This window comes from Desmodus rotundus, chromosome 8 (assembly GCF_022682495.2).
Source record: "Desmodus rotundus isolate HL8 chromosome 8, HLdesRot8A.1, whole genome shotgun sequence".
Classification (NCBI taxonomy): domain Eukaryota; kingdom Metazoa; phylum Chordata; class Mammalia; order Chiroptera; family Phyllostomidae; genus Desmodus; species Desmodus rotundus.
In genome coordinates, this window is record NC_071394.1 from 38774380 (window position 1) to 38788500 (window position 14121).

Sequence of the window (14121 nt, forward strand, 5' to 3'; positions counted from 1 at the left end):
AAATTATTCAAATTAGCCAATCTTAATCTTGATTGCCCTCCCCCACCCATTCCCTTCAAAAGAAATCATAATGAAGTTCCCCACTCTCTCTTCTGCCTCACAACTGACCATGGTACTTCTCAGTGTGGCCCCCGTGGCATGATATGGGCACTATCTCCAGATCTGTGAGTATATAATAAACCATCTTTTCAATGACAATGATCTTCTGATCTATTGGTTTTATCATTCCTTAAATATTTCATTAACACATTATATTTTAAAAACCCTTATTGATGTTACCCCCACTTTGGATGCTACTATATATATATCTGCTTTCTTTTAAACTAAGTTTATTAGATGCTAATCATACTTACCTCTCCATTTCCTATCTCCCCATTGGTTCCTGAAGTCCCTCTAATAAGATTTTTGTCTTTACCATTCTGACAAAATACTCTTCTCAAGGTCACTGTTGACTTCTGTTTTGTCAAATTTGGGTCAGTTCTCATTTTATTTAGTATCTTCAGCGTGTAATGCAGTTGATTGCTTCCTTCTTGGAAAACTTTTCTCACTTGCCCTATGGGATGCTCTCTCTAGGTTTTCCTTCTATTTCACTGCTAGCTTCTTCTCATTCTCCCTCACGGTTTTTCCTCCTCCATCCTAACTTATTCCTTAGGCTTCCTTTGTTTCCCCTCTATACTCACTCCCTAGGTCAACAGTTCTAAAACAATTTAGTCTTAGATCTCTTTATACTCTTAAGAATTTTTGAAGATCCCAAAGAGCTTCTGTTTGTGTGAGTTATTTCTATTGATAATTACTGTATTTGCAATTGAAACTGAGAAATTTAAAAATATTTATTAACTTGTTTAAAATAACAGTAGCAAACCCATTACATATTAAAATAAATAACATTTTTATGAAGAATAAATATATTTTCCAAAGCACAAAAATTTTTGAAAAGTGGGATAGTTTTACATTTTGCTAATCTCTTTAATGTCCAGGGTAATAGAAGACAGCTGGATTTTTATATCTACCTCTGCATTAATCTGTTACCATAACACATCTCATGTAGTCCCTGGAAAACTCCATTGTGCGCTTGTAAGAGAATGACAATGAAAAAGGCAAATGTTATTATAGTATTATTGTAGTAAAGAGTTGATCATGCACACCTCTGGAAAGGATCTTGGGGATCTGCAGGTGAAACCGGGAAGAACAACCCACAGGCTTGGTTGCCTGTAGCCATGAAACCAAACTCATGATACAGGTGCTGGTGAAAAAGAAAGTGGTTTTATTTCAGATGGCAGCAACCTGAGGAGATGGTAGGCTAAAGCCTCAAAAACCATCTTAACATCTCAGTGTAAGCAGAGGTTTTTATAAGGAGGGAGAGGGAAAGCAGAATAAAGAGATCTAGGGTAGGGGTTGAAAAGTTCTCTACCTGCAGACTAACACAGTCCATTCTGAAAAGGACCTCAGAATTGGTCAAGTGATGGTCTGGTGTGTGTCATCCTGGTTTTTGTCATCCTGGTTTTACATCATCCTGGTTTACAGTGGGAGGTCAGAAAACCTCACAGAGCTGCAATAACTGAAGTTTGGGGTCTGTGTCTTTTAAAGTTAGTTCCAAGGCTTCTTACATAAACATGCTGTTTATCTACAAGCTACATGTTACTCAGAGTCAGCATGTACAGAAACAATGTCACAAGAATGGTGGGGTGGGTTACAATTCCCCACTCTTGCACAGAGTCCCAGATCACATCTTGTGTCCTTAAATGCTGTCTCTCTTATGGTGACTCCCAAAGTGTATATCTCATTCCAGATGACTTATCTGAATGCCAGGAGATATATATGCAATTTTCTATTTAGCATCTCCTCTTGGTCTAAGAGGCAGTTCAAACTTACCATGTTCCAACCTGAACTCAATTTGCTGCCCCCCTTCAAACTTGATTATCTTACATTCCCCATGCCAATACATGGATTCCAATTGCTTGGGCCTGTTAAAAAAACAGTTATTTGCCCCCATGACAGCAAATCAAGACTTAATTGCAATTTTCTTTGCAATTTTCTACCTATCCTAGGCGTGTGGCCTTTAAACACTCAATCTGAAGTTTCCATATTAGCACTAGTAAGGTAATCTGCATGATACAACCCCTGCAAGTCTCTTCTTTCTAAAAGATGTCCTTACCTAAAATAAACTGTTCTTTTCTTTTCCTAATACCTTCTTGCTCCACCCTCTTTCTGCCTATAAAAACCTTCTGTCTATAAAAACCTGCTGCCTATAAAAACCAACCCCTTGGACCACCCTTCAAGTTTCTAGATAGGATGTTGCCTGATTCATGACTTGCTTAATAAAGCCCTTTAGGACTACAGATTTACTTAGTTGAATTTTGTTTTTTTAACAGGTCAAAAAAGATTGTGTCATTCTAAACTTCTCTCTTTCGTATTCCACATCAAATTCATTAGCAAATTTTGTCAACTCTATCTTGCATATATTTTCCAAATGTTAACCTCTTCTCTGTTATCACTGACAATGAGAAAATTCTGAGCCATGGAAGTTAAATTTTAGGTTGCAGATCATTCATCCTACACCAAGCTATCAAATCTCTTCTCAAGATTATTACAGTCAACCCCTAACTAACTTCCTGCTTCATCATACAATTTTCTCCCTATCCTGTCTCTTCTGCCCAGGAAAATTGAGACATCTTCCTGAAGATTGAGTCAGCTTCTACCAATGGCTTTCTTCTGTTATGGTCTGAAGGACCTCATCTCCTTCCACTCTTCTCTGCTCTTGATATCCTATGAGACGAAGAGCCTCTTCTTCTTCAAAATACTCTCCTGCCTCAAGGTTTTTGAACTCAGTTGTCTTTGCCAAAGGTACTTTCCCTCTGCACCTACACTGGCTTAATCCCTTGCTTCCTTTCAACTCAGACATCACTTTTGCCACCCACCCTGTATACCCCTATGATCATTCTATCTCCTTCCACTATTTTATTACATTATTTCTTATGTCATTTATAAACACTTGGTACATTACCTACTTTTTTGTCAGCTTTCTCTCTTTCCAGGAAATGTAAGAGTGAGGGCATGGACTTTCTACTTTCTTTACTTCTGTGTCTCTAGTGCCTGATTTATTGTTGGTACTTGTGTATTAAGGGCAAATGGCCAAGCAGCACATGCGTCAGGCCTGCTGGAATATTGTTTATGAGAAAACTCATGGAGACAGGAGTAATAACAGGTCCCCTGATGCTCATTGTATTACCAGGCATTGCAAAGAGATCTAGCGTGTACAAATGTTAGACTCTGGGAGAGGGCCCCTGACCCTAGGCTATGGGCTTTTTAAGCTGCATGATGAGATAAGCATCATCCACTTCCCTGAATATGAAAGCATTTCAAAGTGGCAGAACCTTGGCTCCATTCCTGCTTTACAGCTCTTTTTGTGTTTGGGCTAATACAAGCTCTTTCCGGCTCAGAAAGGGAGGCTGCAACTCAGGTCCCTTAGTTATAGCTCTGTGCTGTGACATGATTTCCCACGTAAGCCTTTAGGATCTGGAATGCACTCCTTTCCAAGATATCACAGGGAGCTGTGGCCCAAGCATTCTTTTTGACCAGGAGCCATTGTCTTAAGCACTGGGTCATGGCCAATAGCCATTAAACTCTGTAGAAGGCCAACTCCTTTTGTGGTCAGCGAGCCTTCTGGATAAAATCACCTTTACCTGTCAGCACTTACCATATTTTGCCATGTATAAGGCACACTTTTTGCCCAAATTTCGGAGGGAAAAATAAGGGTGTGCATTATACATGGGTATAATGATTACATACCATGGGTATAATAATCCCACGTATAATGCACACGAAAACATGGGCGCACATTATACATGGCAAAATATGGTAATAAATATTTATTGAATGAATTAATACCCTCAAGAGGGTGAAATATTTATTGAATGAATTAATACCCTCAAGAGGGTGACAGTCACCCTCTTACTTTAAGTGTTTTTATAAGTATTTAGCATCTTATGACTGGCTACATAAAACAGGGAGGAGCAGTTTAGGGTGTGGACGGAAAAAGGAAGCTGTAATAAATATAAGTGAAAGCAGTCTCACAGGGTGATCTGATTGTTTCCAGACAAAGTGGGATTTGGCCGCCGGCTGCCATAAGCAAGCATAGCACAATAATTGGTGGGGAAGGAAAAAGGTTTTTATTAACAGAATGCCCAGTTTGGGGGAGTAGAGACTCCCCTGCTCCAAGCCATTCTCTTCTGCAAAACACAGAAATCCCCTTGGTCCCAAAAAGACTGAAATCCGAATCCTTGCCCAGAGACCCCTCTCCATTCTTTTCTGCCCTTTCAGAGTCCAAGGCTGCTACCCAAATGGGTCTCTGTCTCTCCAGCTCCAGGTTCTCTGCCTCTCTCTGGAATGTACGCTTGGGGGGCTGGTGTTGGCATTGCCTCATGGCAGCTTCTTCCCTCTCCCAGGGCCAGTGTGCACTGCCAGATCACTGCAGCCAGTCTGTGAGGGGCTGTGTCCACCGCCCCAGAGTCCAAGGCTGCTTGTGCCCATGGGGCCAGAGAACATTTTGGCCCATTAATCTTGTGTTGCTCTCAGAGTGAGAGAATGGGAGTGGTGCAGGACCCATGCCACGTAGCACAGGGTTGCAGCATCCTGTGTGCTGCCCCTGGTGAGGTGCTGATCCTGAGTGAGGCTGCTCACGATCACATGAGCAGGGTGAAGGAAGGTAAAACCCCTGAGCAGGACCCAGTATCTGCTAGGTCCCACAACGCCTGGTCCTCCTGACTGGGCGGGGCGAGGGGAGTGCAAAAAGGTGCCAAGTCTTTCTGTGACCTCCATTTTAAGTCTTCATCCAACCTGTGAGAGGCGTAAGTGTCCAAATTCCCAGCCAATCTTGGCTGGCTTCTACTATGCTGTCAGGCTGCAGGAGTCTCTGCCCCTCCTCCAGCTGCCGTGATACACATGTGTTGTGACTTTTTCAGCCAGCGCAGGCTCTGTGCAACCTGTGTCATGAGGCACACTAGTTGTTCACCCTTCTTTGGGGATAAGGAAACCTATCATGTTGGGGTTTCGGTTGTGATTTCAATCCACCGCCTTTGGCACTTCCCAACCACTCTCGGGCACCCCTCCCTTCTGCCCAGAGATCTGGCCAGAGCTCTCTGTTACAAGATAATAAATTCCTACCAGGGCAGATCTTGGTGGGCAGTCATGCCCCAGGCATACAACTTTAGTGAAAGGTCTGTTTTGCCTTAAGCAAGCCCTGTCAATTGTTCTGCATTTAGGTTAATACACTTTTGGAATGCCAGAGTAATCCTCTTTTTCAGACCTCTCTAAACCACTCTCAGGAGAACATATAATCTTTCTAAACATCCTGTAATCCAATGCCTCCCTTGCTTTCTCCCACCTTCATGTAATCTTTTTTATTTTCCCTTCTTAAGTCCAAATGTATAAAAATGCAAAACCATCATTCCCTGGAACATTTGAGATCTTGTTTCCCAGCAGTGCCATTACTTTTGGCTCAAGTAAACTCACAAAAATTCTTATAGGTTTGGACATACTTACATCAACATGGGGGATCTTTGGGGTTAATAACAAAGGTCTTTTGTAGAGACATGCTAGAAAGGGACTGGGCTATGAAGTTACTTTCTTAGGCAAATAGAGTGAAAAATTTTCTTTTATACCAAAGTGGAGAGCTGGTTTCTGCAAAGTAAAAGATATCGATGTCCCCAAAGTACCTAGTCTCAAATTCCTAAACTGATATTGCAGTAATAATTAACCCTGAGAGGGAATAAAAACTCATTAGGTCTTTGTTTAAAGAATACTGTTCTAGATATATTTGAAATAAACCTCTATTTTCAGTACATTTGGCTAAAATAAGTTTGGAGGATTATCTAGCTCTAGAAATTTATTCACTTTTTAAAACTTTTTTACACAGGAAAGCATTTTTAAGAGCCATAAAACTTAAATTAATTATTGATAAGTAACTTGTTTATAATTTAAACATTGGTTCTTTAGGTAACCAGTATGTTCCCCAGTGAATTACTTTTTTTGGATTACTGGTTGTTTTGTTTTTGTTTTGGGGAGGCAACAAAATTGTACTGAGACTTAGCTGTTTTTGTCAGCAATTTATTTAGCACAGGTTTTCTGTGGGAATTATAATAATTTCACAAGCCAATTGCATACAGGATAATATCTCTTAATAAGCAAAATGAAGAAATAACATACTCCACACAAATGACAGATTAATCATACTATTGTTCCAGGCAAGGGGAGGTGAAGGAATGCATTCCAAATTTAATATGAGGTGTACCTTTTTATACTCAGGAGAATCTATGACCAGCCAAAGATCTGATTTCCAGCTGTCAGTGCAAAAATGGATGTCCCCTGGCTAGAGCGCTTTGCTAAGAAACGAAAACGCCAGTATTGCAAGGTGAGCTGATCCCTTTCATGGGCTGCTGCATGGTTCGTCATCACTGTCCCAAGGAGTGCCGTGTCAAGAGAGGAGCCAATGCCCCAGCAGTCTTCGGAGAATTTTCAGGTAGTGAAGAGTCACTTCACACAAACAGAACTCACAGATAGTTCTCACAAACGCTCAGTATTTGCAGTCTCAATGTCTCCTTGCCGTTGTTGATTTTTAACGTGTCCTTATCTGCAAGCCCTCAGCAGAACTCAAGCACGTGGGTTGCTGACTGCTAATCAACAACAGATGTAAATGACGCCGTCCTGGCACAGCCTACTTCATACTTTTATCAAAGCAACGTTTTCTGGTCTTGGTCATAAACAAGTGGATTAAAACAACCTCACTCAAATCATAAACAGGTGGATTTAAAGGATGTACATTAATGGAGAAGAAGGGATGAAATGCTAAGAGCTGAGGTAGTTTTCTGAAAAGGTTTAGAATAGCAGTGATGTTTGGCAAGAGGATCACCATGCACCCTGTTTTGTGTTGCCTCATTAGTAATTATCCCAGTCATTAAAATGTCACAAATATGGACTTATCGTTTCTAAGTCAAGGACTTTGTTCAGTGATCCCATACATCTTTATATTGGCAAAATTATACTCATAGAAATGTAAGTGCACACTTATCATGTGGAGCCAATCCATCATGGAAACTTCTTAGCATTTGGGAGCTCAGCTTGTTTGTAATATGCAGTTATTTCAAGGCCCTTGTGGGTGAGCCTTCTACGTTTTTTTTAATTGATTGATTTTAGAGAGAGAGGGGGGGGTGGGGAGAGAGAGAGAGAGATCGACTTGTTCCACTTACGGATGCATTCATCAGTTGGTTCTTGTTTGCGCCATGACTAGGGATGAAACCTGCAACCTTAGGGTATTGGCAAGACTCTCTAACCCAGTGATTTTCACCCTTTTTCATCTCATTGCACACATAAACTAATTACTAAAATTCTGCAGCACACCAAAAATATATATTTTTTTGCTGATCTGACAATAAAATAGGTATAATTTTGATTCATTCGTATTGGATGGCTATTGTTGTGTTGGCTGTTGTCATTTTTTTTTCATTTGACAATCTAAGGGAAAAAGAGGTCAGTGTCCGTCACTAAATAGTCAGGTATTTTATGTTTAAAAAGTTTTCGTGGCACACCAGTGTGCTGGCTGAAAATCGTTGCTCTAACCAACTGAGCTACCTGGCCAGGGATGAGCCTTCTATGTTTTAATGGAGAGTTTATTTCCTTATCTATGGTTTACTGTTGCTTTTGGTTGAGGATATTTTGATGTGAATGGAGTCAGCTGAAAATTTTCAGGAGACTAACAATAGAGATGATAAAATTTAGAAAATTTTACATTGCTGGAATTTTCGATGGCATTTACTACTCAGTATAATGCAGAGGGAAACGATATACTGAATTTGTGTAACAAGGTTCAGCAATTCAGTAATTTGAAGGAGAGTAAAAAACACTGAATCTGAATTTTTTTCCTCAATAGTTGTATATAGTAAGTTAATTGCCTAAACCCAGGTTCTGGTTTCATGGTTTCTATTTGATACACATATGCGTTAACACCACTCTATTCATATATTCTACTTTGCTCCCCTTTGGGGAAGAAATAATAATTTTCCTATTTTTTTTACTTTATAGTTCATCTTACTTGTAATGAGAGATTCCTTGAGGGTACTGGGAAAGATATCAGCAGAAAACATTGTTCTTGTCAGGGTGGGCAGACATTTCAGCTTACTTGGAGGAGGTATGAGCTTTTTCCCATATCCTTCTTCCTTGCCTCTTTTCCCACCTACTGTACTTCCCCTGGGTTTGATAAGCTGATGCTCCAAGAATAACTATTTCTTAAGAAGATGAAGAACTCTTTGCAAAGCCCACTTCTTTCTCCCTGAGCTCCTACCCTCCACACGCCGTCAGGCCCTGATGCTGGCAGCACAGTGCATGGCACCACAGGCTGCTAATCCCGATGGCCTGCTTTCCACCCTCGGCTCCTCCACCCACCTGCTTTCTCTGGTATTTTGTGTTAGGCTATGCTGAGTTGTTGTGGGAATTGAATGAGCTACATATGTACAGCACTTAGCCTGTGTCTGGTACAGGGTAAATGCAGAAATAATAATAATAAATAACAACAACAATAACTTCTTATTAATTATTATGATTATTCTTCATGTTACCTATTAAATGCTTTGGTCTTGTTCTCTGGGTGTTTTTCATCATGAAGGCACTTTTGCTTATAGATAAGATTGGCTTCTAATCTTTTAACCCAACACCTGAAAGTAAATAGGCTCAGCCAAAGGACTAATCTCCATTTCATGTTCCATGGTGTTTCAAACCCTTGCAAATGAAAGTCAACTACTGACATTCATAGAAAAATTCTAATATTGAGTTCTAATGTAGAAAGATCTAAAAGGGTATTTGGGGCAATGGCAAAGAGATCTTTGGAGGAAAAATAGAGAAGGGAAACAGACTTTTAGGTAGAGAAGAAAACAAGATAAAGGAGTTATAGCTCCTTTCTCTCTGGCATTGACAGCATGACTTTGGGTGGTGGGAACACAGCACAACATTCAAATCATGTATCATGGAAATGGATGCCTGACCTATATGACCACATGAGCCAATTTACCCCAATAAATTTAATAAAAGAAACAAACTTGTGCCTCAGTTGTAGAGTATGCTAGGCTGAATCTGACATCACCAGTGTGCAGTTTCCCAGAAAGTGGAAAGTTTAGCAGTCATAGACTGAGCAACCAAAGAATGGGCCGGGCTCAGAATAGAGAAGAGATGGGGTCTGGGGCCAAGATGAGGAGGCCTCACTATTGCTTTCTATTTTTTCAGAAACTGCACCAGAATCCAAAAGAGCCAGGCTGAAGAGCCAGGTGAGTACGCTAGGGCACACCAAAGGTGCTACTCCTAACTCAGGAAATTATACAAAATGCCAGCACAGGTGAGTCAAATGGTTTTATAATGAGGTTTATAATCAAAGAGTTAGTGTTTGCTCATAATTTTCTTACTGATTTAGAGTTGTATAATTTCTATTTTTAAAGTTCTTAATGTAACATAACTATGATAAGGTACTTATCCTGGATTTGAGACATTCTCATGGACAGTCAGGAAGGTAGGGCAATGTAGGGGGGTAGCAGGGATATGATGTATATCATTGGAAAGATTTTCTTAGGCTACTATCTGGAGAAAGTTGTGTGAAAATTGAACAAACCCACAATTTATGCAGCCTGTCAAGATATAGAAAGTATGTTAAATGTACAACCTTGTCTCTCACAGCAACTCTGAAACAGATTTTCACTTAGAACAATTTTTTTTGTATATTTATTTATTTGATATACGTTGATCTCTGCACATTGCTACTTTCATAAACGAAGTCTCTATTGTAATTATTGGCCTAATAGAAATAATTTTTATGTTCACACCAAGTTTTAGAATGAGATTGGAATAAAAAAATAGATCCAAAGTTTAATTTAGTACCAATTTCTTTTTAGCTTTTATTGTCACATTTTGAACTTATGCAGTTGTCTCTTCTTTTGAATGTGTAGACTAGATTATGCCATATAAGGGTTTTGTAAATCAAAAAACATATTTTTCCCCCTTTGTTTCATTGGCTTGCAAATCTAATAAAACCTATTCTATTAGGAAGGGCCCAGTTGTCTACTGTGTGGCTCTCCATCTTTCAAACACATATTTTAGAATGAATGACTTAGGAAAATATACCTATAAATACAAATGTAAAATATTCCTTATATGGATAAATTTTATCATTGGACTAATTTTGTTGTCATCTTTGAGTTTACCACTTTAACTACAACTGAATAGATTTATTTAGAAGACATGATAGGAATATCATAGAACTTTATAGAAGTTATTTATAGATTAGCTTTATAGAAGGACTTTTTGTTTGGCTACATTTCTAAGAGAGTACACACTCATTTATTTGCAGCCTTATATCACACACATACATATACACACACACTGTACTATTTCATGATATATACCAAAAAAGAACTGATAGTTTAGAAAAATATTCAAAAAATTTTTAGGGTTTTTTTTAGGCTAGTCATGTATCTTATAGTTTTGACTCAAAATTTATTAATAATCAATAAATTTAAAATGTTTATGGGATTTCATGTTAAAATTTTGGAAAAAATAATGAGACAATAGTTCTAGTAGTGTATGAAGGAGAAAGGGGCTGCTGTACAAGTTGGCATACTTCTACTTGGCTTCTCTGCCCTGAAACAGAGCCTTGAAATCTCGGATAATGCAAATCATCATACAATTTGCTTTGGATGTTTGGTTATGGGAATATTGTTCCTACACTGAGAGCGTGACGCTTTCAATCATGTCTTGGATTTGTAAATACAGAAATAACGTTCTTAACATAGTATGCTTGTCATTTAGAAGCAGAGCCAATTACATAGGTTTTCTTCTTAGACTGAAGATGACAGTGTGCTAATCAGGGCTAGACAAAAAACTTGAATCACAGGGGAAATATCTGATGAGAAATGAGAAGGTCCTTATGGCCCAGGAACAAGTCCTCTTCCAGTGCTTTAGTCTGTTGTTATTGGGTGGGTGGCATCCCTGGGAGTTGGGACAAAATAGTAGAAGGGAGAATGTAAGAGTGGGGGAGGAAAAGATTCGAGTCTGGACTAAGGTCCTGTTTGTATATCCACAACTGAATTTCAAAAAATAAGGAATTCTTCTGATAATCATTGCCCTAATATGGTTTGTTCCACTCAGAATTAAAAGGATTTGGTTAAAATATCATAAGCCAGTGGTTCTCGACCCAATTTTGGCAAAGTATGAAGATAATTTGAGAGGGGGTGCTATTGGCATCTGGTGGACAGAGGTCAGGATGCTGCTAAACATCCAATGATATACAGGACAATCTCCCCTACAAAGAATTATCCAGCTCTAAATATCAATAGTGCTGAGGTTAAGAAACCTTTCCTTAAACTAGCCATAGGTCATATTTTCAGTAGGCACTTATTAGTAAGACCATTGCTCTGTTCAAAGAGCTTTGTTCAAGTCTTTTATCAACACAGCTGACATAGAAAGCGATCATGGTACGCTATTTTTATTTATTTATTTATATTTTACTCCCTTCCCTGTAATGAGAGACAGCACAGGAAAGGGCATGGTACCCATGGGCTTCTGACTGACTGGCTCCATAAGGTGTGCTCATGAGTGGGTGTGAGGGTTAAATAAAATTATAGACAATAGGGGCACATAGTAAACATAAGTATTAACTTTTATTTTGCTAGGAAATAACCTTGGGAAAGTTAACCTCAGCAAGCCTCCATTTTCTTTTTTTTAATTGAGTTTATTAAGGTTACATTGGTTAATAAAATTATATAGGTTTAAGGTGTACAATTTTATAATACATCACTTGTTTATTGTATTGTATGTTTACCACCCCAAGTTATGTCTCCTTCTATCACCATTTGTACCCCCTTTACCTTCCCCCACTACCCCCACCCCCGTTTGCCTCTCTTTGGCAATGACCATAATGTTGTTAGTCTATAAAGGTTTTTTTTTTTTTTGCTTAATCCCTTCACTTTTTCTACCAAACCCCCTCCCTCCAACAGTCGTCAATCTGTTCTCTGTATCTAGGAGACTATTTTTATTTTGTTGGTTAGTTTATTTTGTTCATTAGATTCCACATACACGTGAAAACATATTTGTCTTTCTCTGGCTGGCTTATTTCACTTAGCACAATACTCTTCAGGTCCATCCATGCTGTTCCAAAGGTAAGATCTTCTTTTCTATGGCTGAGTAGTATTTCACTGTATAAATCTACCACAGCTTTTTTATCCACTTATTTACTGATAGGCACTTGGGCAGCTTCCAAATCTTGGCTGTTGTAAAACATAGTGGTACATATATTATTTTGAGAGGAAATTAGAGCTATGGGAAGAGACACGAAAGAATTTCCACTGTGTTCTTCGTGCCAGTGCTGGGTCTGAGGCTGCTCAGGAAAAGTCTCGTGGTATACCAAGTCTAGCTGCCATTTTCGAATGGCAGAGTTTCAGGGAGTGGTCAGGGAAAGGCCAGCAGAGTTTACAGGCCTAAACAGACAAGATCTGGCTGTGTGAAGGGAAGGCTCTACATCAGTTGAGCATGTGAGGGAAAAATTTCCCCTGTCCTAGAGCCATGCAACTGTCTGTCCCAGATTCTGTCAGGAGCCTGATCTCAGCTGGGAGGGACCACTGAGAGTGGAGAAGGGGGGAGGTGTCCATTAGGTTGGGGGGAATTTGGAGGTATGGCCCCTGTTCCAGAGCCACACAACTTCAGACTGTCTTGGATTGTGCCTAGACCTCTGCAGGGTGGAGCTGCCCAGAATCAAGAGGGTGGGGCTTCCTGGAGCTTGGAGAGTGGGGCTGGTGAATCTCTGTGAGGGGGGAGGTGCCAGTCAGGACCCCCTACCCTTAGGCCACACAACTCAGTCATTGACACCCCTTGAGTCTACTCAGACCTCTGCACCCCAGCCCAGGCCACTGGGGAGGAAGCATCACAGGGTGACTCGACAGAGAGACCAGAGGAAGTGGCAATTGCTTTCCCCCAGGCTGATGCTGCACAGAGGGGTATGCTCCACCGAAGAAAGATGGCATCTGTAGTGCAGTAGAGTGACTCAGCACACGGGTTCTTGGCGGTTTTTCCCTAAGCTCTCCCCTAAGAGCCACAAACCCTAGTCTCTCCTCCTTGCACAACTCCAGTCTGCTCTGCCCTCTCTCCACCAGAACCCAGGGTGAGTGGCTGCAAAGGAGATTTGGTGCATTGGCCCTTTAAGAAGGCACCTGTGTCTTTAGCAGACACTCATCAGAAACCCAGCTGCTTTTTACATCTGTGTATTATGTGGGCACCTCTCCCAAAGCCTCTATTTTCAATTGAGTAAAGTGGAAATAGTAAATGTTTGTACAGTTACAGTGAAGATTAATTGTAAGTTCTTAGCACAAATAGGCACTCAATGCATTATAGTTACTAGTACTATTATTTATCATGGCAATTCACTTCCAAAAATACATCTAAGACCACAAAGGTAGGTATCATTGGAAGCACCATGGAGAATAAGAAAGAATGTAGATTGAAGGTAGAGAAAACTTTATTTGTATCTCTGGCAAGGCTGTGTAACTTTGAATACCTTTTACCCCAGTTTCCTAGTTGAGCCAGTTCATGGTTCTGGTGAGTACCAAGTACAATAGCAAACACTGATGCCTGGCATAGAGTCTGGCATCCACTGAGTGCCTGGGGAGTGTTACTTTCCCTTTCTTCCTAACCAACTGTACTTCATTGTAATTTCTGAACTAGAACATTATGTTAGTGTGGATCCATTGGGAGCAGAGCCTAAGGTGAAGAACCATGTGTGGCATTTTCAAACGCAGTCCAAGGAGCAGGATTGAGGAACTGAGGACAAGGGAAAGCCAATACAAGAAGTTGCTGGTGACTGTTGGTGGGAATGCAGACTGGTGCAAGCACCGTGGAAAGCAGTATAGAGTTACCTAAAAAAATTAAAAGTGGAAGTTCCTTATGACCCAGTGATTCCATTTCTGGCAATTTATCCAAAGAGACCTAAAACACTAATTTGAAAGAATATAAGCACTTCTATGTTCATTGCAGCATTGTTTACAGTAGCAAAGATTGGGAAGCATCCCAAGTGTCCATCTGTAGGTGAGTGGATTA